This window comes from Euprymna scolopes, chromosome 46 (assembly GCF_053919585.1).
Source record: "Euprymna scolopes isolate OS-2025 chromosome 46, ASM5391958v1, whole genome shotgun sequence".
NCBI lineage: Eukaryota > Metazoa > Mollusca > Cephalopoda > Sepiida > Sepiolidae > Euprymna > Euprymna scolopes.
The window spans coordinates 90,623,558-90,646,462 of record NC_136527.1 but is presented as its reverse complement, the minus strand read 5'-3'; the positions used below and the strand labels follow the sequence as shown (position 1 = coordinate 90,646,462).

The following is a 22,905-nucleotide window of genomic DNA, read 5'->3' as shown; positions in this document are numbered from 1 at the left end:
GGACTACTGTTCTCATCTTGAATGTAATTTTCACAACGTTTCGTCGATGTAACCTCCGGCCTTCTTCGGATGTATCTTGTTGAACTTGGGAATGTTTATGTTGAACTTGGGAATTTAGATGGAATTCTGAATGGAACCCTTTATTTATTCACCGGGGTAGCATGCTCTTGTTCTGTCAGCCATGACTAGATAGATGGAAATTGTACAGCACAATCATGTTGACACACCAGTTCTCGTCAGATCACTGAAGTTAAGCAACGTTGAGTCTGGCCAGTACCAGATGGGTGACCATTTGGGAAGGCTAGGTGCTGTATATACCTTCTGGGAAGGTTGGGCATGGGGCCAGCACCTTCACCCCGTAAAAAGAACTCCTCGCTACAAAAGCATCTACAAAGTTGTAGATGGCCTATCCCCCCCCCCCCAGAGGCTCAGGGCTATGGATGGATGAATGAAAAGATAAGAATAATAGTCTGAAGAAACCAAATAATATGATTATTCAATTTGTTTGTATTTTATAAACAGAAAGTGCCCCGAACTTTGCATAGATATTGGTTGACACCTGTTTTTGTTCATTGTTGGAAAATCCAGTTGCCTGGGAATGACGTCAAAGGAAAGTCGGTCAGAAGCCTGGATGTGGATGCTCCTAGGAATGATGTCAAAGAAGTCAAAATAGGGAATGTAGAATCCCCAGAGATTAGATCAGCGAGATTGACCGACATTTGAAAACAATGCATGGTGATGTACAAACAACAGGAAGGAGGGAGAGTGACCCTGACTGGCAAGCTAAGTGACACACACCAACCTCACCACAAGCTAAGTGACGCACACCAACCTCACCACAAGCGCCATCACTAACTGTTGTGAAACTGAAAAGGTTATTTTAAATAAACAAAATATTTTATAACTAGATGTGTTTTTTTTTTTTTGCTGCCAAGTGTATATATCGTAACAATAACAAAGGTTGATTTTTTTTAGAAATTATATAGCCTGAAAAACATCTTTGAGAATCAGCCATAGCACCATTTCTTCCCTACAGCCTGAAACAAGCAAAAATGTAATTTCAGAAACTTCAACCGGAAGATCTCTTGATGATTCTAGCTGTCCCTTTAACTGTCTGGATTCTTCATTTTTGTGCATACGCATGTGAGATTTCAAAGCAGAACGAACCAAAAACGAAGTCCTGCAAGATTGTCATTCATTCATTAATCCTGTAATTCACCAAGATTTGTAATATATTAATTGGCTATGATAAATCTTAACATTAGATCACTAAAGTTAAGCAATGCTGAGCCTGGTCAGTAATAAAATGGGCGACCATTTGGTAATACCAAGTGCTGTATATGCTCTCTGCTTATCTCGGCATTGCTTCCAGTCATCAAACACTTCTTCTTGCCACTGGAATCAAACAGTGCTGATCCAGGAGAAATATGGTTGAAGATTGTGCAACCATTGCATCACAATTACACACATGGCTACCCTTAAAGGGCTTGTCCATTGTCTCTTGAGGCATCGATGATAAATCTTAAAGTTTAGCGACAGTTGTGGGTATTATTTTAATTATTGGATTTCTTTTTGAGATAAGTAATTTGTAGTATTTAGTTATTTGTGGACTGTTATCCTCACCTTTCATGATTTTTTTTATAACCACCATGAGATTGGAATGCTGAATCTTCAACTGTATCCTTGGTAATTACAGCCTTCCATAGTTGTTGTTGTCTCACCATATTGAGCATTGTCTGAAGATAGCATTTCAATCCTACAGCAAAGCCGACCAGAGGATTAGTTGCCCAAAACATAGTGAGACAACGACAACTATGGAAGGCAGTAATTACTGAAGATACAATTGAAGACATTCAGCATTCCTATCCCGTCACGGTTAACAACCTGACGAAGGCCAGAGGAATAGTTGGCCGAAACGTTGTGAAACAACAGTTGTGGTTATGTATATAATTTTCTTTTTTTTTTTTTTAATTTTCTTTTTTTATAGTGAGGATTCCACACACTGAACTGCTATTTTAGAGACATTAACCAGGAGCTCTCTTAATGATTCTATAATTGCAATTATTTTGGTTCTTTATTTGTGTGTATTCAAATGCGACATTTCAAACGAGAACTGACCGAAAATGTGATTCCACTAATTTTACAAGAATATGATTTTTTTCACCCGTGTGAATTTTCTTGGGTTTTTCAAGACTGAAATTCTGTGAACATGGAAATCTGTAAATTCGGCACTTCTGCATGACAGTGCCATGAGGCAAATGCGTGTGAACATGGAAATCTGTAAATTCTACCATTTTAAAAAATTTTTTCTTATTAGTTTCTTCAAGCTCAGGATGGAACATCCTACTGGATGCCAAACTTTCACCTTCTAATTCAGATATTTCAACCAAGAGATCTTTTTAAGATTCTGACCGTCACTATAAGTGCAATTGCCTGAATCTTTCTTGCACTTGGTTCACCGGATATCTTTGCCAGGTAGTTTTTAAAATTCTTTTCCATGAGTCCAGTTGCTCCGATAATCTGGAATGACAATTTCTTTTCATGTGAACTTGGTATTTTGTTATCTTTTCCCTTTCAGCTCTGTTTAACCCTGCATCATTGGGGACACTAACTTCTACTATGGTTGCTTCTTTCTCCTCCTTGTCCTATATCACTATGCCAGTTTTAATAACTCGGTTTTCTAGGTACATAGCTGTAGGAATTGCATAGTCATAGTGGTTGGTGTATAACTTATTACCAACTGTTTTCACTGGTATATGTTCCCAGGATTTGCTGCTGCATTTGATGTTCAACTTTTTACAAATCGTCCAATAAAGATATTTCCACACTCCATTGTGTCGAGTCATATAATAGCGATCCCCCAGCAGGACGTTACAGTTATGTCAGGTGGCTCACAGTCTCTACTTCTGTGTGACAAAACCTGCACGTGACTTCTTGGTTGTGGCCCTGGAAGGGTCACTAAGAAAAACACAGACACTGAGATAAAATGTATTGAAGCAAAAAACATCCTATTAATTTATTGCGGATTATCATTGCCATCTTTCTTAACTCTGTTCCGTCTGTCTGCTTCCCTCCTGACTACAACTTAGATGTCTTCAAGTTCGTGGCTTAGTGGGGGATGCCCTTTTCTCTACCCTGCAACCTCTCTCCCACAGAAGAGACGTTGCGAGCCTGTCCTTGTTTTATCGTTATTTCCATGGCAGATGCTCGTCTGAGCTCCAATCTCTGGTCCCCCCTCGCCAATCTTTCACGAAAAACACCCGTCTAGCTGAATCCACTGTGAAAAATTTCCCCCACTCTGTATCTGTGCCTAAATCAAGACGCAAATTCCATGAACAAAGCTTCTTTCTTAGAACTGCACGCGTGTGGAACTCTGTTCCGTCTGCCTGCTTCCGTCCGGACTACAACTTGGTTGTCTTCAAGTCCAATGTTAACAAATTCCTAATGAACCACCCCCTTAAGTAAACATATCAGCAAATCTCCTCACTAACGTAATGTACTTGCAATAACCCTTATCCCTGAGTGGCTTCCGGGCCTTGATAAGTGGTGATCACTGTGTAAAAAAAAAAGAAAAAAAAAAAAAATTCCTGATGAACCGCCCCCTTAAGTAGACACTTTAAATATCCACACTAACGTACTGTACTTACAATAACCCTTATCCCTGAATGGCTTCCAGGCCTTGATAAGTGGTGACCACCTTGTAAAAAAAAAAAAAAAAAAAAAAAAAAAAATGCTTCGGCCAACTATTTCTCTGGCCTTCGTCAGGTGGAAACTACGACGAGATAGGAACTCCGAATCTCCTAACTGTGTTCTCATCCATACTTGTTGTCGTCTCACCAGAGGCTTACTTGGCCAAAACGTGGTGAGACAACAACACCTATGGAAGGCAGTAATTGCTGAGAATGCAGTTAGGAGATTTGGAGTTCCTATCCCGTCGCGGTTACCATTAATAAATTATTTCAGATTTCAACCGAGAGATATTTTGCGGATTATATCCATCCCTTTTAACTGTAATTATTTGTATTCTTCATCTGTCTGTTCATAAACTTCAACCAGGAGATCTCCTAATGATTGTCTCTTTTCGATTTTAATTGTTTTAATTTTTCATCTGTTATCTCACAAGTTCAACAGAGAGATCTTTTAAAGATTCTGTTCTTTTAACTGTAATTGTTTTTTTTTCTTTATTTGTTTTCTCTGGGACTTCAACCGGGAGATCTTTTGATGATTCTATCCCTTTTAAACCTAATTGTGTTCATTCTCCATGTGCTTTTCGTGAGACTTCAACCAGGAGATCTTTCACTTTTTTGTGATCATTTTGTTTTGGGACATCTTACCAGCTACGAGACATTCTCCTGGTATCTCACAGGTTCAACAGAGAGATCTCTTAAAGATTCTGTTCCTTTAACTGCAATTGTTTGTATCATATATACACTAATTGCTTGTTTTTCATTTTTTTTTTTGCTGAGGATGTCATAAATTCATTCATTATTTCAAAGACTTCAACTGGGAGATCTCTTGATGATTCTAACTGTCTTTTAACTGTAATTGTTTTGATTCTTCCTCTGTAATTTCAGAAACTTCAACCGGAAGATCTCTTGATGATTCTAGCTGTCCCTTTAACTGCAATGATCTTAGTTCTTCATTCATTATTTCAGAGACTTCAACCGGGAGATCTCTTGATGATTCTGACTGTCCCTTTAACTGTCTGGATTCTTCATTTTTGTGCATACGCATGTGAGATTTCAAAGCAGAACGAACCAGAAATGAAGTCCTGCAAATCGTACAAGAAAACGGTTTTTGACCCGAATGAATCCGCATGTGTTTTTCGAGGCTGAAACTCTGCGAGCATGCAAATCCGCAAATCTTACAAGAATATGGTTTCTCACGCGTATGGACGCGCATGTGACTAATCAAGCTGCCACTTTGTATGAAGGCCATCCCGCAAATCTCACAGGAATATGGTCTCTCTCCTGTGTGTATCCTGGTGTGCTTCTTCAGACTGGAGCTCAACGAGAATGTATTTCCGCAGACGTTGCAAGAGTATGGCTTCTCATGGGTGTGAACCCTCATATGATTGTTTAGATTGGAACTCTGCGAGAATGCCGTCCCACAAACGTTGCATAAATATGGCTTTTCTCCTGTGTGAGTTCTTAGATGAGTTTTCAAATTGTAACCGACCGAAAACGAAACTCCACAAAACTTACATGGGTAGCGTTTCTCCCCTGCGTGCGTTCTCATATGCGTTTCAAGACTGACACCGTCCAAACACAGAATGCCACAGACCTTGCAGTAATATGCTTGGTCTGTTCGGTGTTTACGCATGTGTTTCTTGAGACTTGTGCTCTGTGTGAATGACGTGCCGCAGATCTGGCACGGATACGGGCGTTCCCCGCTGTGTGTTCTCATGTGGATTTTCAAGTTCGAGCTGAATGAGAACGCAGCCCCGCAAATCTTGCACACATGCGGCTTTTCACCTGAGTGAATTCTCGTGTGTGTAGCGAGACCACCTCTCTGTGAGAATGTTGCACTGCAGACACTGCATGAGTAGGGCCTCTCGCCAGTGTGCAGTCGAACGTGAGCTTCGAGTGTGCCGCTCTGGGAACATGCAAATGTGCAGACATTGCAGACAAAAGGTTTTTCACCCGTGTGGACGCGTTTGTGACGATTGAGGTTGAAACTTTTGGAAAACGTAGCACCACAAATATCACATGGATATGTTTGGCCACTTGTTTTTTTTATTTTGTCGATTTTTTTTCCGGTTTGCTGGGGATACGACATGCTAGCTAAATGCCAGATATCCGCTTGTATAATCTGAAATTGATTAAAGACAATAAGAGTTCACTCCCTTTATTTTGCCCTTTAGTCCTTATATTCCATGAGTTATGTTTCTGTAAAAGGGGTAAGAACTGCTTTTTTTCTAACTGATTTATAATAGTAGTAATTTTTTTTTTTTTTTTTACATAGGCATCACCACATTATCAAGGCCCAGAGGCCACTCAAGGATAATGGTTAAAGAGTGTACAGTAGAAATTGGTCAATATAGCTATTCCATTTGTTATTTTAGAAATTTCAACTGGGAGATCTCTTGATGATTCTAACTGTCCTTTAATTGTAATTGTTTTAATTCTTCCTTTGTAATTTTAGAAACTTCAACCGGGAGATCTCTTGATGATTCTAACTGTCCTTTAATTGTAAATGTTTGAATTCTTCCTTTGTAATTTTAGAAACTTCAACCGGGAGATCTCTTGATGATTCTAACTGTCCTTTAATTGTAAATATTTTAATTCTTCCTCTGTAATTTCAGAAACTTTAACCGGGAGATCTCTAGATGATTCTAACTGTGCCTTTGGGCAGTTTTGTAACTCTGACTTTCTTTATTTTGTTTTTTAGTCCTCGCATTCCATGGACAATGTTTTTGACAAAGGGGGAAGAACTGCTGTTTTCTAGGGTGGAATCTATTCATATAATACTCATCTTTTTTCTAACTGATTTATAATAGTAGTAATTCAATTTATGCTGGTTTAAGTTGGTTATAGTTTATTATTAACTATTCCTTTTGGCAGCTTAATTTTGTCTTTTAGACCTCACACTCAATGGACAATGTTTCTGACCAAGGGGGAAGAACTGCTGTTTTCTAGGGTGGAATCCATTCATATAGTACCCATCTTTTTTTCTGATTCCTAATAGTAGTAATTTAATTTGAGCTTAATTATGCTGGTTTAAGTTGGTTATAGTTTATTATTACTTTTATTAGATCTTGCTGGATACCAGTTCCACAAATATTGCATGGATATGTTTGGCCACTTTTTATTGGTTTGCTGGGGATACGACATGCTACCCAAGTGCCAGATATGTGCTCGTATAATCTGAAATTGATTTAAAACAATAAAAGTGGGTTCAATTCCTTTATTTTGTTCTTTAATCATCACATTCCATGAACGATGTTTGTGACAAAAGGGAAAGAATTGCTACATGAATGCCACATACCTGCTGTTATACGAGGAGAGTAGAAAGTGGACTTTGGGTTTACTTTGTTATTTCAGAAACTTTAACCAGGAGATCTCTTGATGATTCTAACTGCCCTTTAATTGTAATTGTTTTAATTCTTCCTAATTTCAGAAACTTTAACCGGGAGATCTCTTGCTGATTCTAACTGTCCTTTAATTGTAATTGTTTTAATTCTTCCTCTCTAATTTCAAAAACTTTAATCGGGAGATCTCTTGATGATTCTAACTGCCCTTTAATTGTAATTGTTTTAATTCTTCCTCTCTAATTTCAAAAACTTTAATCGGGAGATCTCTTGATGATTCTAACTGTCCTTTAATTGTAATTGTTTTAATTCTTCCTCTCTAAGTTCAGAAACTTTAACCAGGAGATCTCTTGATGATTCTAACTGCCCTTTAATTGTAATTGTTTTAATTCTTCCTCTCTAATTTCAAAAACTTTAATCGGGAGATCTCTTGATGATTCTAACTGCCCTTTAATTGTAATTGTTTTAATTCTTCCTAATTTCAGAAACTTTAACCGGGAGATCTCTTGCTGATTCTAACTGTCCTTTAATTGTAATTGTTTTAATTCTTCCTCTCTAATTTCAAAAACTTTAACCAGGAGATCTCTTGATGATTCTAACTGCCCTTTAATTGTAATTGTTTTAATTCTTCCTCTCTAATTTCAAAAACTTTAATCGGGAGATCTCTTGATGATTCTAACTGTCCTTTAATTGTAATTGTTTTAATTCTTCCTCTCTAATTTCAGAAACTTTAACCAGGAGATCTCTTGATGATTCTATCTGCCCTTTAATTGTAATTGTTTTAATTCTTCCTCTCTAATTTCAAAAACTTTAACCAGGAGATCTCTTGATGATTCTAACTGTCCTTTAATTGTAATTGTTTTAATTCTTCCTCTCTAATTTCAGAAACTTTAACCAGGAGATCTCTTGATGATTCTAACTGTCCTTTAATTGTAATTGTTTTAATTCTTCCTCTCTAATTTCAGAAACTTTAACCAGGAGATCTCTTGATGATTCTAACTGTCCTTTAATTGTAATTGTTTTAATTCTTCCTCCATAATTTTAGAAACTTTAACCGGGAGATCTCTTAATGATTCTAACTGTCCTTTAATTGTAATTGTTTTAATTCTTCCTCTCTAATTTCAAAAACTTTAACCAGGAGATCTCTTGATGATTCTAACTGCCCTTTAATTGTAATTGTTTTAATTCTTCCTCTCTAATTTCAAAAACTTTAATCGGGAGATCTCTTGATGATTCTAACTGCCCTTTAATTGTAATTGTTTTAATTCTTCCTAATTTCAGAAACTTTAACCGGGAGATCTCTTGCTGATTCTAACTGTCCTTTAATTGTAATTGTTTTAATTCTTCCTCTCTAATTTCAAAAACTTTAACCAGGAGATCTCTTGATGATTCTATCTGCCCTTTAATTGTAATTGTATTAATTCTTCCTCTCTAATTTCAAAAACTTTAACCAGGAGATCTCTTGATGATTCTAACTGTCCTTTAATTGTAATTGTTTTAATTCTTCCTTTGTAATTTTAGAAACTTCAACCGGGAGATCTCTTGATGATTCTAACTGTCCTTTAATTGTAAATGTTTGAATTCTTCCTTTGTAATTTTAGAAACTTCAACCGGGAGATCTCTTGATGATTCTAACTGTCCTTTAATTGTAAATATTTTAATTCTTCCTCTGTAATTTCAGAAACTTTAACCGGGAGATCTCTAGATGATTCTAACTGTGCCTTTGGGCAGTTTTGTAACTCTGACTTTCTTTATTTTGTTTTTTAGTCCTCGCATTCCATGGACAATGTTTTTGACAAAGGGGGAAGAACTGCTGTTTTCTAGGGTGGAATCTATTCATATAATACTCGTCTTTTTTCTAACTGATTTATAATAGTAGTACTTCAATTTATGCTGGTTTAAGTTGGTTATAGTTTATTATTACTTGTTATAGTTTTTTTCTTTACTGGTGACGTCATTTTTCATGCATTTGCATACGAGTGTCCACTCTCAGTTGCTTTACATTAGTCCAGTGACAAAGGGGGAAGAATTGCTGTTTCTGGCTCAGAATCTATCCATATAATAGCTTTTCTAAGCTCCTTACATCAAGCGGTTTCATGCCTTGTCTGAGGCAATTGTCATAATTTTTTTTAGAAATATATCAAGCGATATCCATTTGCAAATATCATATAAAAAAGACTCCAATGCATCTACATCCATGATTTCATTGAAAACAATTATAAAAATCCGTTCTACTTATTGCTGACACATAATAGTTTCAACCTGCAAAATAAAAAAAATATTATCAATACTTTTGCATTTGTTTATACACGTTTTTATAACACAAATTTTTTCAATAGTTAAAGAGTGTAGGAATATATCTTGATATTATATAAACATGGAACGCACAGGTAGATCTGATATAAATGTACGAAAGCTATCCCAGTCAGCCATAGAGTATTGATATACTGTACGATGGAGAGGCACATCTGAGGACTTTTTTTTTTACATGGTGGTCACCACTTATCAAGGCCTGGAAGCCACTCAGGGATATTTCATTTTTAATTGAACTGATACACTTATCTCAACTTTATTTCCAGTCAGTCTAGTGCCTCTCCTTGCCACGATTCTATTTCTAAACGATGCTGCTAGGAATTGACGAATCGAATTAATTCACGTTCTGCTACCAACCAATCAGAAACCAGAATTGCTCCATAAAAATTAAACCGTTTCTTTAGCAATTTTGCATATGTTTTCTTCGTGTCAATACGGGAAGAATCTTTTGTTGTCGTTATTAATATTATGATTATTATAAATACATGATATACTGTACAATGGAGAGGCACATCCGAGGATTTTTTTTTTTTTTTTTTTTTTACATGGTGGTCACCACTTATCAAGGCCCGGAAGCCACTCAGGGATATTTCATTCATTATTTCCAGTCTGTCTAGTGCCTCTCCTTGCCACGATTCAGGTGTGGTTGGGGGATTGCACAACCCTTGCCTCACAATTACACGTGCACCTACTGCTGCAAAATTTTTTAGCTAATGAGGCGTATAGTCTTTATAAACGATGCTGCTAGGAACTGGCGAATCAAATTAATTCACGTTCTGCTACCAACCAATCAGAAACCAGAATTGCTCCATAAATATTAAACCTTTCTGTGGCAATTTCGTATATGTTTTCTTCGTGTCAACATGGGAAGAATCTTTTGCTCTGTGGATTCCAACTCGAGAACTGTCTACTGCGAACCAGTCACCTCCACGACTTGTGCAGAACAATGAACTATCGGAAACTGTTCTGAAACTAAACATGGCTTACAACTCTAGATGGATAACATCATGTATTCGATGGGAGGATAATCTTCTATTAAATAAATCTCAAACATCTGTGTGCGTGCATGTGTGTGTGTCTGTATGCCCGCTAAAAACTTTCTTATCTGCATTGTACAGGCACCAATGTGAGATCTCTTGGACAAAAATATAAAAAAAAATTGAAATTAAATTAAACATATATTTTCTTCTTCGTGTCAACACGGGAAGAATCTTTTGCTCCGTGGATTCCAACTCAAGAACTATCTACTGAGAATTAGTCACCTATAGGACTTGTGTAGAACAACTAAACATTGGAAACTGTTCTGAAACTATACATGGCTTACAACTCAAGAAGTTCTTTGTCAAGTGTTGTTATTTCTAGAGTTATTCATATTTTTATTTTATGTATGTGAGGATGTGATTTGGTGAAAACTTTCTGTTAATTGGAGATCTCATCAAATTTACCTTTAATGGTCCTGCGGATATTACTACTGACTTCTAGAGATTCCTGCACTTGCAAACTTCGTCTTAAAAATTGATAGATCCCGATTATTAATTGGTGGAAGCACTTTTACTAAATAGTGACTCTAGCACAGACTCCTCTAAGCGTGAGTTAGCTTGTTGTACTCACGTTCAGCTGGGGGCCGAAGCCCACTGGCAATGTGTGCTGTTTGTCAGAGAAGCAAGAAGGAGGAAGAGGGTTTCAGATTTCACCTTTTATGTACTCGGTCATGTGATAGAGATCTGGCTTGTGATTGGACAAGCCAGGAGGAAATGGATTTCAAATCTCGAGTTGTGAGAATTAACTCCTGCTTGTGATGTAGCGAGTGTCGGCTGCTACACGGTCTGAGAATCAGTCACCTCCAGGACTTGTATAGAACAACTAACCGTCGGAAACTAAACATTGCTTACAGCTACCCTTACAGAGTTGTCCATTGTTTCTTGAGACTGAACGGAGCATGTACATTATTTTCTTTAGTATAGCCTTTTTACACAAATATCACGCAAGTATAAATCATGTAGAATATGGAAACAATTTGGTGTTTACTATAACTTTTTACGTAAATATTATGCAAGTATAAATCATGTAGAATATCTGCATGAATATAATTACACGTAATAGTTAACTAAAGATGATCATCACATAAGAAAAGTGAAGAAAACTAATGGGGAATTAATTAAAATGAATGTTTAAAAGAATATGCAAATTAGCTAGATTTTTTGCTAGTGAATGCAATTCCTTAACACATATATATAACAAAGTTGTATTTTCTTTTTAAATAAATAGAATATAGGGTTTTTACTATGATTATCAATACACACAAAAGAAAAACGAATTTATAGATAGATATATATATTTAAATTTCTTTCCATTTTAAAACATTATTTTATATTACTCTAACAGCATTACTCCAAACAAGTATAATTGTAAATGAATATAATTACACGTAATAGTTAACTAAAGATGATCATCGCATTAGAAAACCGAAAAAAGCTAATAGGGAATTAATTAAAATGAATGCAATTCTATGACCCATATATAACAAAGTGGTATTTTCTTTTTAAATAAATAGAAAAGGTGTTTTTAATATGAATATCAATACAACCACCCCCTTCAACTTTATAGAAGATAGATATTGTAAATAATGATGAAGTCTGTATATGAAAATGAAAAGATTTCTTTGTTATGAAACGAATTTGGCTGAATTGTTACAGTTTTTCTGAAATGATTTTGTGAGATGGGTTAGGGTTAGGGTTAGGGTTAGATGGAGGTTCATTTAATGTTTCGTTAGAACTAACTGCCTAAGGGGAAAACTGATTCCTAATCATTTAAGTGATTCATAACGATTGTAAATGTTTCATAAAACCGAAGGGAACGTGGACTCGAAGACAAGGTAACTCGTATCATCATTCGCCAAGAATCTTTTTTAATAAGTTTGTTAAAAAAAACTTTAATCGAGAAAAGAAATAAAATTTTGAGTTATATGTTTAAAAGGAATTGTTGTGCTATTTGATATATATATATATATATATATATATATATATATATCTTTATTTGATATTAAAAAATATGTATAACTTTATTTAATGTGACGAAAAGCATGTATAACTTTATTTGATTTGAGGAAAATCTATTACTTTATTTGATATGAATTTATACATGTTTTTTTTTCATACCAAATAAACATATACATATTTTTATATCAAATAAACTTATACATGTTTTTTATATCAAGTAAAGTTATATATGCTTTCTTTGTATCAAATAAGTTTATTTGATTTGAAGAAAAGCTATTACTTTACTTTTTATGATGAAAGCATATATATTATTATTTGATCTTTAAGTAATACATCATCATCAGAATTCTTAAATATTGCTTAAAGGTTGAATGTTATATCAAGTTAAATTAGTAGTTAATATGTCAAAGCTAACTTATGAGTCATTTGTCATTGATGAAATGTTTTAAATATAGCAGAAAAAAAGAAACATTTTTTTGTATAGTTTGTTAGCTTCTCACATTTCAAATTTCGAGTCTGTAGACTTAAAATTGACCGAGTTATTGAATAGGGAAATGTACACAGACGCACACACAGAGATGTTCACTTTTATAGATATATACATAGATAGATGTAGATAGATTGGACGCAATACATAGTAATGATTGAAAAAGTTTTTTAAAAAAAGACTTGCGTGCCACCACCGAGAATCGAAACCAAAATGTTCAGCTCACGATTTATTTTTGCCTCTGTCGTCAATGACTGGGCTATGAAGACATTTATAATGCAAGGCTAAAAATGAAAACATGAACCAATAGTTACTACGTTATGCATTCGTAATGCTGGCGTTCGACCGTCACCTGGCAAGTTTTGTTTTTTTTTATTTTCACACTTTTGCACTGATTTTTCCTGGGGTAAAACTCAAATATAAAGTTTTACATGGATTCAAATACCTTATATATGAAGTTTCATGTCTGTAGAATAAAAACTCTAGGAGGAGTTGGGTAGGCAAAATTTGTTAAACAAAAATATATACGTATACATAAATATATATGGAAACAGTTTGGTGTTAAATCCCCAAACTCCATTTTACTTATTAAAGTTTTTGGTAACTTTACACAATTTGACCCAGATCCTCAGGATTTGCAGTCAATTATGGCCCGGGCTCGACTAGCAATCACCGGATTAAGCCAAGCATCGTTCAAATGTTGAAACGCTAAATCAACATTTTTGCCTTTTTTTTGTTTTTTGTATACAAAATATAATTTTTTCATCTTTTTTTGAAAAACCCCAACTTTTGTTGATAAAATATTGCAAAAAGAAATAATAAATAATAAAATTAAACTTTCTTGAAAAAAAATATAAGTATATATATATATGTATATATGTGTATATATATATATATATATATATATATATATATATATATTCAGTAAATTTACAGTAGGTTTTTGTTTTCTATTATATTTTTTCCACTTTGTTTTAGTATTCGTCGTATAAATTTTCTTGAAAAAAACTTCTCTGTACTTTCACCTAACAATTTACGGTTTTAACAAAAATCACTCATCTTTTCTTATAAAAATTACTGTTTACAATAACTACAGAAAAAAGTTTACTGCCAATTTTCATTTAAAAAAACGACAATGTAAAATTTCTTGAAAAAATAAAAACCCTGTACTATCACCCAACAATTTCCGGTTTTAAATTTAGCAGAAAAAAAGAAACATTTTTTTGTATAGTTTGTTAGCTTCTCTGTTAAATCCCCAAAGTTAAGCGAGTCAGGCGAATATTCATACCTTATTGTTTTTTTTTTTACTTTTCTACTGACCTAATCGAATGTTATATTCAATGCTGCCTATATAAGAATCCCTTTCCTACCAGCATTTTTTTTTTTTTGCTAAACTGTCTATTATATTTATTTATTTCATTACATCTTTATTAGCACCTAAAATACAAACGTATCTAGAATATAGAAGAAAAAATATATATATAATTGACTTTTACTCCTGACCTGAAATGGAACACGTACATCAAGTCTGTTGCCAAGGTCGCTGGAAAAATGGTAGGATCCTTCTACCGCTCCAGAACATATCTCACTGATGACGCAATTCTCTATCTATATAAAAGCCAAGTACGTCCAAGAATAGAATACTGCTGCCACATCTGGGCAGGAGCTGCTAAAAACAGCCTATCCTGCCCTGACAGAGTACAAAACAGATTTTGTGACCTAGTGGGGAATGCCCTTTTCTCTTCCCTGCAACTTCTCTCCCACAGAAGAGACATTGCAAACCTGTCTATGTTTTATCTTTATTTCCATAACAAATGCTCGTCTGAGCTCCAATCTCTGGTCCCCCTTGCTAATCTTTCATGAAAAACACCCATCTAGCTGAAACTACTGTCAATAATTTTTCCCACTCTATATCTGTGCCTAAATCAAAACGTAGATTCCATAAACAAAGCTTCTTTCTTAGAAGTGCATGCCTGTAGAACTCTCTTCTGTTTGCCTGTTTCCCACCTGACTACAACTTGGATGTCTTCAAGTCCGACATAAACAAATTCCTGATAAACCGGCCCCTTAAGTAAGACACTTTATCAAATCTCTGTTACTAACGATTACAATGCTATTACCTCATTGATTACTGTACACGCAATAACCCTTATCCCCAAGTGGCTCCTGGGCCTTGATAAGTGGTGACTACCATGTAAAAAAAAAACTGTTTTACTTATTGCATTGCATATTCTACGCAACATGCTAATTTTTTTATTTTATAAATCCCCAAACGTTTTACTTATTATACCATACTAGCAAAAGTACCCGTCGTTGACTGGGTTCAAAAACAGCCTACAGAAAATGGACTCTGATTTATGAAAGTATGATAGGTTATGAAAAGTTTATGCCTATTTCCATTCTATGGAGGCCAGGTGCAAATGCAGACCCCACAATTTTATTATACCATCCCTATTTAAGTTAAAACATACTTATCAAGGTATTCTTATATACATCTATATCAAAAACACTTGTAAACTTTTTTTTTTAATTTTTAAATTTTTTATTTCCACACTTTGTGGACCAGGCACGAACGCAGACCCCACAATTTTAATGAACCACCATTCTGCCAGATCAAACATACCCATTCCTGTGTCTCAATACATCTTCTATCATTATATGTAATCAGTTTTTAAAATAGTCAACCATATAGGAGCCTATTCGTGACCACATACACACACACATTCAGCTTTCTATTATAGATATGTATATTTAGTAAATTTACAGTAGATTTTTGTTTTCTATTTATTATTTATTTTTCCAGTTTGTTTTAATATTCGGCATATAAATTATCTTGAAAAAAACTTTTCTGTACTTTCAGCTAACAATTTATGGCTTTAATAAAAAATCACTCATTTTTTCTTATAAAAAGCAACTGTTTACAATAACAACAAAAAAACAAAAATGCAAGATTTCTGGAAAAAAAAAATCTGTACTACAATTTAAAAAAATCTGTACCTAACAATTTACGGTTAAAAAAAACATTAATCTTTTCATGAAAAATAAAACAACTTTTGTTGATAAAAAATTGCAAAAAATAAAAATAAAATATAAAAATAAATAAACAACACAAATACAACTTTTCTTGAAAAACAAATATATATATATTTGTAGTCATCGACATACAGTCCTGTTTCGTTGTATCACCACTCATCAGTGCCGCTAGACTAGCATCTCTCCCAAGCCAAAGATTGAACCTAGAACCGTCGTATTGACAGTCGGCAGTTCTCCCACTCGACCACAAAAGGGACGCCCACGAATAACTCGTCGGAATGTCTATTTAAATAGACATCTGCCACCACTCTTACAGTGCTCAAACCGGCTGTTTGTAAACAAACAACGAGCTTCGCATTTTTTAACCAATTAAAATAGCGGGTGAGATTATTTACGACAGTGCTCTACCCAAAGAGAGGGGGGCTTAAAATATATTTGTAGTCATCGACATTATACAGTAGATTTTTATTTTTTATTTATTGTATTTCTACTTTTATTTTCTGGTTTGTTCGTTTTGAAATTTGTCTGCATCTGTTACTTTTTTTGACTCATTCCGGTGACTGCCAGTTGAGCCCAAACTATAATTGACAAAAAATCCCAAGGATTCGGGTCAAATTCAGGAAAAGTACCAAGTTTTTACTGGCGACCATGGCCTTTTGGCAATCTCTAACAATTGTGTTCCCAAAAATAAGACAGCGGAAATGGATGCTCTTGATTTAAATACAGAATGGAAGTCATTATGCATGAAACAAAAGACGAAACCATATTAAAATAGTGGTGTGGGTTTGTACACATAAATTCGAAAAAGTTGGCAAAAAACAAATGTATAACAAATAAATGTTATCAAAGGCAAGATAAGTTACTTTTCTTGCCAAGATAAGTTACTATTCTACCTAACTGGATAATTTTCTAGTGTTTTTATTTAATGTAACATGTTTATTCAGCTCGAAAAACATGTTTACCGATGTATTGGAAAATTAAAAATGGCGCCCGACTCTCTCTTTGACACGGTAAGTTTGGAAAAAGGAGTTAAAAATAAATAAATTAATTAGGACCTCTATCCAGTCATGGATGATGGAACAAGAGCACGCTACCCCCAAGAAGTAAATAAAGGGTTCTGCTCGAAATTCTGTCCAAAATTCTGAGTTCGACAGAAACATTCTCGAGTTCAACAAGATACACCTAAAGAAGGTCGGAGGTTATATCGACCAAAACGTTGTGAAAATCACACTCAAGATGAGAACAGTAGTCCGATGAATGATAATAATACATCTATTTTCCTGCTGTCTAAATACCATATAAAATTGATAGTGAAAAAATAATTTTGTGTTGGCATTATTTTTTTTTATCTTTTCGTTGTTTCTTCAAATTGGCATTTATGGCAGCAATTAAAAAGAAAACATTTTTTTAAAAAACAGAAAAGTTACAGAACAGGGATGTCATATTCCAAAAATCATGTAATTTGATCAAGTAGTTTTTTATCATTATTCAAGAAAATCAAACTTTATGACAAAGCAAATCGTAGTCTTTTCATGATTAAATCTGATAAAACAGCAAAAAGAGAGACAACTCAATTCGAAGTGTCGAGGTAAAAAATCAGCCTTACTTTTAATAGTTTAGCCGAAAAATTGCTAAAAATCGTAAATTTTGATTTTCTTAGTTTACAAAAAAAAAAACTACTTGATCGATTTAACTGATTTTTGGAATATGACATCTTCGTTCTGTAACAATCCTCATCTCAAAAGTTCAGAAATGAAAATGGATGTTGATGATGTATGGAAGTCACTATGCATGAAACAAAATAGGAAACTGTATGAAATATTGGTGCTTATTCACATTAGCACTTATGACGACAGTTAAAAGTAAAGAAAATTTCTAACTTTTGAAATCTATTTAGTGCTAATTACCACTGGTTTCTTATCACAACTTTGACTTGAAAACTCGTAACTAAATTTTACCTATCTTGTCTTGCTTTTTTTTTTGTTCTGAAATCTTTTTTGCCAAATATGCTATTAACCAATATTTACATGTAAAACGAAAAGAAAAAAAAAGTCACCACGCATGAAACAAAATAGGAAACTATATTGAAATATTGGTGCTTATTCACATTAGCACTTATGACGACAATTAAAAGTACAGAAAATACAGAGATGTTTGGATGATTTTTCTTTTTTTTACAAAGGAGTCACCATTTATCAAGGCCCGGAGGCCACTCAAAGATAAGGGTTAATGGGTGTACGGTGGTCAAAGGAAACATGTAATCGTTAGTGGAAATTTGGTAAATTGGATTACTTAAGGGATGACTCATCAAGAATTTGTTCACATTGGACTTGAAGACAACCATATTATAGTCAGTTGGAAAGCAGACAAAAAGAAGGGAGTTTCAGAGGCATGCAGTTCAAAGAAAAAAGCTTTGTTCATGGAATCTACATTTAGGTTTAGGCACAGATAAAGAGTGGGGGAAATTATTAATAGTGGTTTCAGCTAGGATAGTGTTTTTTTGTGACAGGGGGACCATAGATCGGAGCTCAGACGGGCACTTGCCATGGAAATAACAATAAAGCAGAGACATGCTCGCAACATCTCTTCTGTGGGAAAAAGGTTGCAGGGAAAAAGGCATCTCCTACGAGGCTACCAAGTCTATTTCGAACTCTGTCAAGGCAGGATAAGCTGCTTCTAACAGCTCATGCCCAGATGTGACAACAGTACTTCATCCTTGGACGTACCTGGTTCTTATACAGGTAGAGACTGGCATCAGCAGTGAGATATCTACTGGAGCAGTAAAACGATCCCACCATTTTGTCAGCAACCTTGGCAACGGATTTGTATGTACGTGTTCCATTTTAGATCAGGAGTAAAAGTCAAGCCCAGAAGCTTGTCAAAACATGGAGCTTCCCCAAGACGAGAACCATTCATTTCAATTGATGTCAGATGGGGATCGGAGCATTGATGATGTAAAAATAGCAGCTTGGTTTTAGATGCATTAAAAGTAACCAGCCACCTCTTTCCCTATTGTACCACATTGATTTTTAAAAGTCGATGTGAATAAGCAATAATAATAATAATAATAAGCAGGTTTGTTTTACAATCCACAGAGGTACGAAAAAGTTATCAAAAAACAAATATATAACAAATAAATGTTATCACAGGCAAGATAAGATAGTTTTCTATCCTAACTGGATATGTTTTTAGTGTTTTTATTTAATGTAAAATGTTTATTCAGCTCGAATGTATTTGAAAATTACAAATGGCGCCAGACATTCTGTTGAACACGGTAAGTTTGGGAAAAGGAGTTAAAAATTTAAAAAAATATAAAAAATACTGTTAGAAACTCACTCAATATATATTACCGTGGAATTTAGAAAAACTCGTCCCTGGAGCGGTAGAACAATCCCACCATTTTCCCAGCAGCATTGGCAACAGATTTGATGTACGTACTCGTTATAGAATGAAGATGTCATATTTCAAAAGTAATATAAATCAAATATTTTATTTTAAAACTGAGAAAATAAAAATTTACGATTTTTAGCAATTTTTCTCCTAAACTGCATTGAACATAAGGCTGATTTTTTACGTTGGCACTAGCAGTGTCAGAATTTTGGCGGAATTTTTTATACCCCCCACAACAAAAAACTGCGAATAAAATATAAAAAACTCGTAACTAAAAATTAGGGCTTGAATTACATTTTTCGAGTAGTTATAAGCTTTGAAAGACAGGGGGATCGAATTATTCAATATTTTTCACAAAGTTTCTGACACACCTACAACAGCACTAGGTGTATCAGAAATTTGGAGGAATTTTTGACACCCCTAACAGAAAACTGCGAATAAAATATATTAAAAAAAAAAAAACTCGTAATTTCTGTTTTTAAAGGTGGGTTGTTTATTTTCTTTATGGAATATACTTCCAAAATAAACTATTAAAGTTGTTTAAAAAATAATAAAAATATTATTTTTTATTTGTTAAAAGACCGTGTAGACAAAATGTCCGCATATTCAATCACCGCGAGCGGATATTGGATTTTCTTGAATAATGATAAAAAACTACTTGATCAAATTACGTAATTTTTGGAATATGACATTCCTGCTCTGTAACGAGTACATACAGACTTTTCTGGGGGTTTTTTTGTTTTTAATTTTAATTTCCGCCATAAATGCCAATGTGAAGAAAAAAAAAAAAAAAAAATAAATAAATAATGCCCGCACAGAATTATTCGTTCCACTAACAATTCAATACAGCATTTTAGTGACTCTACTGCAGAACAATCAGCTGGAAAAGAAAGTAAACAAAGACGCTGAACTTGATTTGTTATCACCCCCACCTCCAAAGAAGCGTAAATTAGTAAAAATCACAACATAAATAATTATGAAGTGATTTTAATCCGATCAAATGTTTAGCAGTGTCAGAAATTTTGTGAAAACGATTGAATAATTCGATCCACTATCTTTCGAAGCTTATAACTCCTCAAAAAATATAATTCAAGCCCTAATTTTTTTTCAATTAAAGGAGCAAGGACCAAGATTTCATTAAAAAACAAACAAACAAACAAAAAAAAAACGTGTATGTTTTGTTTAAAAAAGGTTTTAAACTTCGGACTTTACAGGTAAATTTCTAAAAAACACTACTTTTTTTGTTTTAAATTTGAATATATTATTTATTGATCTTTTATCTTCAATTTGTGATATATAAAACTTTGGTGAGTAAATCAATTATTTACTTTTTAATAGACATTTCAAAATGGGGGGCGTGAATTAAAAAAAAAAGTTTGTCTAAAATATTATATTAGGTTTATTGGAAAGAACATAAAATTTCACATTGATCCTGAAAATATCGTAAAAATAGAATCAATAGAAAAATTTTGATAGATTTTTAAAGTTTAAAAATTGAAAAATACTGAACTCGTAACATTCAATTGATTTCATTAATGTTTTTTAAAAAATATTTCTATTACTTTTTATACAACTTTAATAGTTTATTTTGGAAGTATAATCCATAAAGAAAATAAACAACCCACTTTTAAAAGAGAAATTACGAATTTTTTATATTTTATTTGCAGTTTCGTGTTAGGGGTGTCAAAAATTCCTACAAAAATTCTGATACACCTATCAAATGTTTGATAGTCGATCAAATAAAATGGGTACTGGTCGCGATTTGAGTTCCCTGCCGAACACTATAAAAAACACTGACTTCTCCCTACGCATGAGCAAAGGACATGTTTTAGTTGCCATAGTAACTAAACAATCATGAATTTTTATCGACTTTTTTTTTAATGTTTTACTGTTTATGAATATTGAAATAAAAGAAATTACTACACATTAATAATATCTCACTTTTATCGCCTTTGTTTTTAAACACTTTTATCGACTTTTTTTTACTGTTTTACTGTTTATGTGTCACTTTTATCGACTTTTTCTTTTCTTTTTTTAAATAGCATTTTCTTTTTAAATGACGACGTTTTTACTGTTTATGAATATTAAAAGAAAAATAATTACTAAACATTTATTAAAAAAAATGGGTGCTAGTGCACTTATGATCCGTGCTATATTTTAAATCGTATTTCTAAGTTTAATTAAAGTTTAATGTTTTTTTTATTCAATTGTAAGGTTAAAGTAGAGAATAGGTACAAAACACCCTCCCCATGTTAAGAATGGCTTTTTAAATAATAACGTTATTTCAAAACCAAAGGCGATAAAAGTGAGATATTATTAATGTGTAGTAATTTATTTTATTTCAATATTCATAAACAGTAAAAAAAAGTCGATAAAAATTCATGATCGTTTAGTTACTATGGCAACTAAAACATGTCCTTTGCTCATGCGTAGGGAGAAGTCAGTGTTTTTTTACGGTGTTCGGCAGGGAACTCAAATCGCGACCAGTACCAAACAAACAAACAAAAAACAAATAAATTTTGGTACTAGTGCAGAGAGTGATTCGGACGTAAATAATAACGTTATTATTTAAGAAGCCATTCTTAACATGGGGAGGGGAGGGTGTTTTATACTTATTCTATACTTCAACCTTACAATTGAATAAAAATATATCATCAAACTTTAATTAAACTTGGAAATACAATTTAAAAAATAGCGCGGATCACTCTCTGCACTAGCACCAATAAATGTTATCAACGTCAAGATAAGTTTCTCTTCTACCTATCTGGAATTTTTTTATTTTTTTATTTAATTATTTATTAAACCCGCCGAATATATGTCAACCTATGTCACGGTAACATATATTGAGCGAGTTTTTAACAATATTTTATCCAGTTTATTATTTATAACACCTTTTCCCAAACTTACCGTGTTAAAGAGAGAGTCAGACGCCATCTTGAATTTTCCAATACATCGGTACGGTAAACACTGTATGGTTTTCGAGCTGAATAAACATGTTACATTGAATAAAACACGAAAACTATCCAGTTTGGTAGAAAAGTAACCTTTGATGACATTTATTTGTTATATATTTGTTTTTTTGACAACTTTTTCGAATCTATGTGTAAAGTAATACAAACACATTTTTTTTTTTTCAATTTTTGGCCACTTTTTCGTACCTCTGTGGATTGTAAAACAAACCCCCGATTTATTCTTTAAAATCATTCGCCGATTTTGGTGAAATTCAATCTTTGAATAAAATATATGTTTGCAGAATTCATAACATATTTTTAAAAACGATAAAACAAAGAAATTCAAATAATACTTACTTTTTTTAATTTTTTTTTTTTACGATCTGCTTTTTAAAGAAATGAAGGATTTCGCAAAAAATAAAATTTTATTGTTTCACTTGAAAAACGTGTGAATTCAAGATGGCGGCGCGAATGGAGGTTCGCAGAAAATTACAATTAAATTGGAGAAAAAACAAAGACATTTCGTCAGAATATTGGTCTCTTTTATTGTTATTATTGCGGATTTTTTTTTTTTTAATAATTTATTTTAAGGCGATTCAGAAACATAGACGACCCTAATACGACCATACCGGTGTCAAGTTAAAACCTAGCCTCGCTGTGAAAATGTTCCGATTTACAGAAACCGGACTTTTTTTTTAGTTT

The 22,905-nt window shown here is 33.6% G+C and overlaps 1 long non-coding RNA gene and 1 pseudogene across 1 annotated transcript; one reads left to right on the top strand and one right to left on the bottom strand.

Annotated features, from left to right (window-relative positions):
* The first annotated feature begins 200 nt into the window (after nucleotides 1–200).
* Nucleotides 201–317, top strand: LOC145272037 (5S ribosomal RNA; annotated as a pseudogene).
* A 6,575-nt stretch (nucleotides 318–6,892) lies between these two features.
* Nucleotides 6,893–22,678, bottom strand: LOC145270908 (uncharacterized). Its single transcript, XR_013865616.1, has 2 exons — nucleotides 22,561–22,678; nucleotides 6,893–9,292 (listed from the first exon to the last, which is right to left on the bottom strand). It is a non-coding gene; the product is annotated as an uncharacterized LOC145270908 (long non-coding RNA).
* Nucleotides 22,679–22,905: the final 227 nt, after the last annotated feature.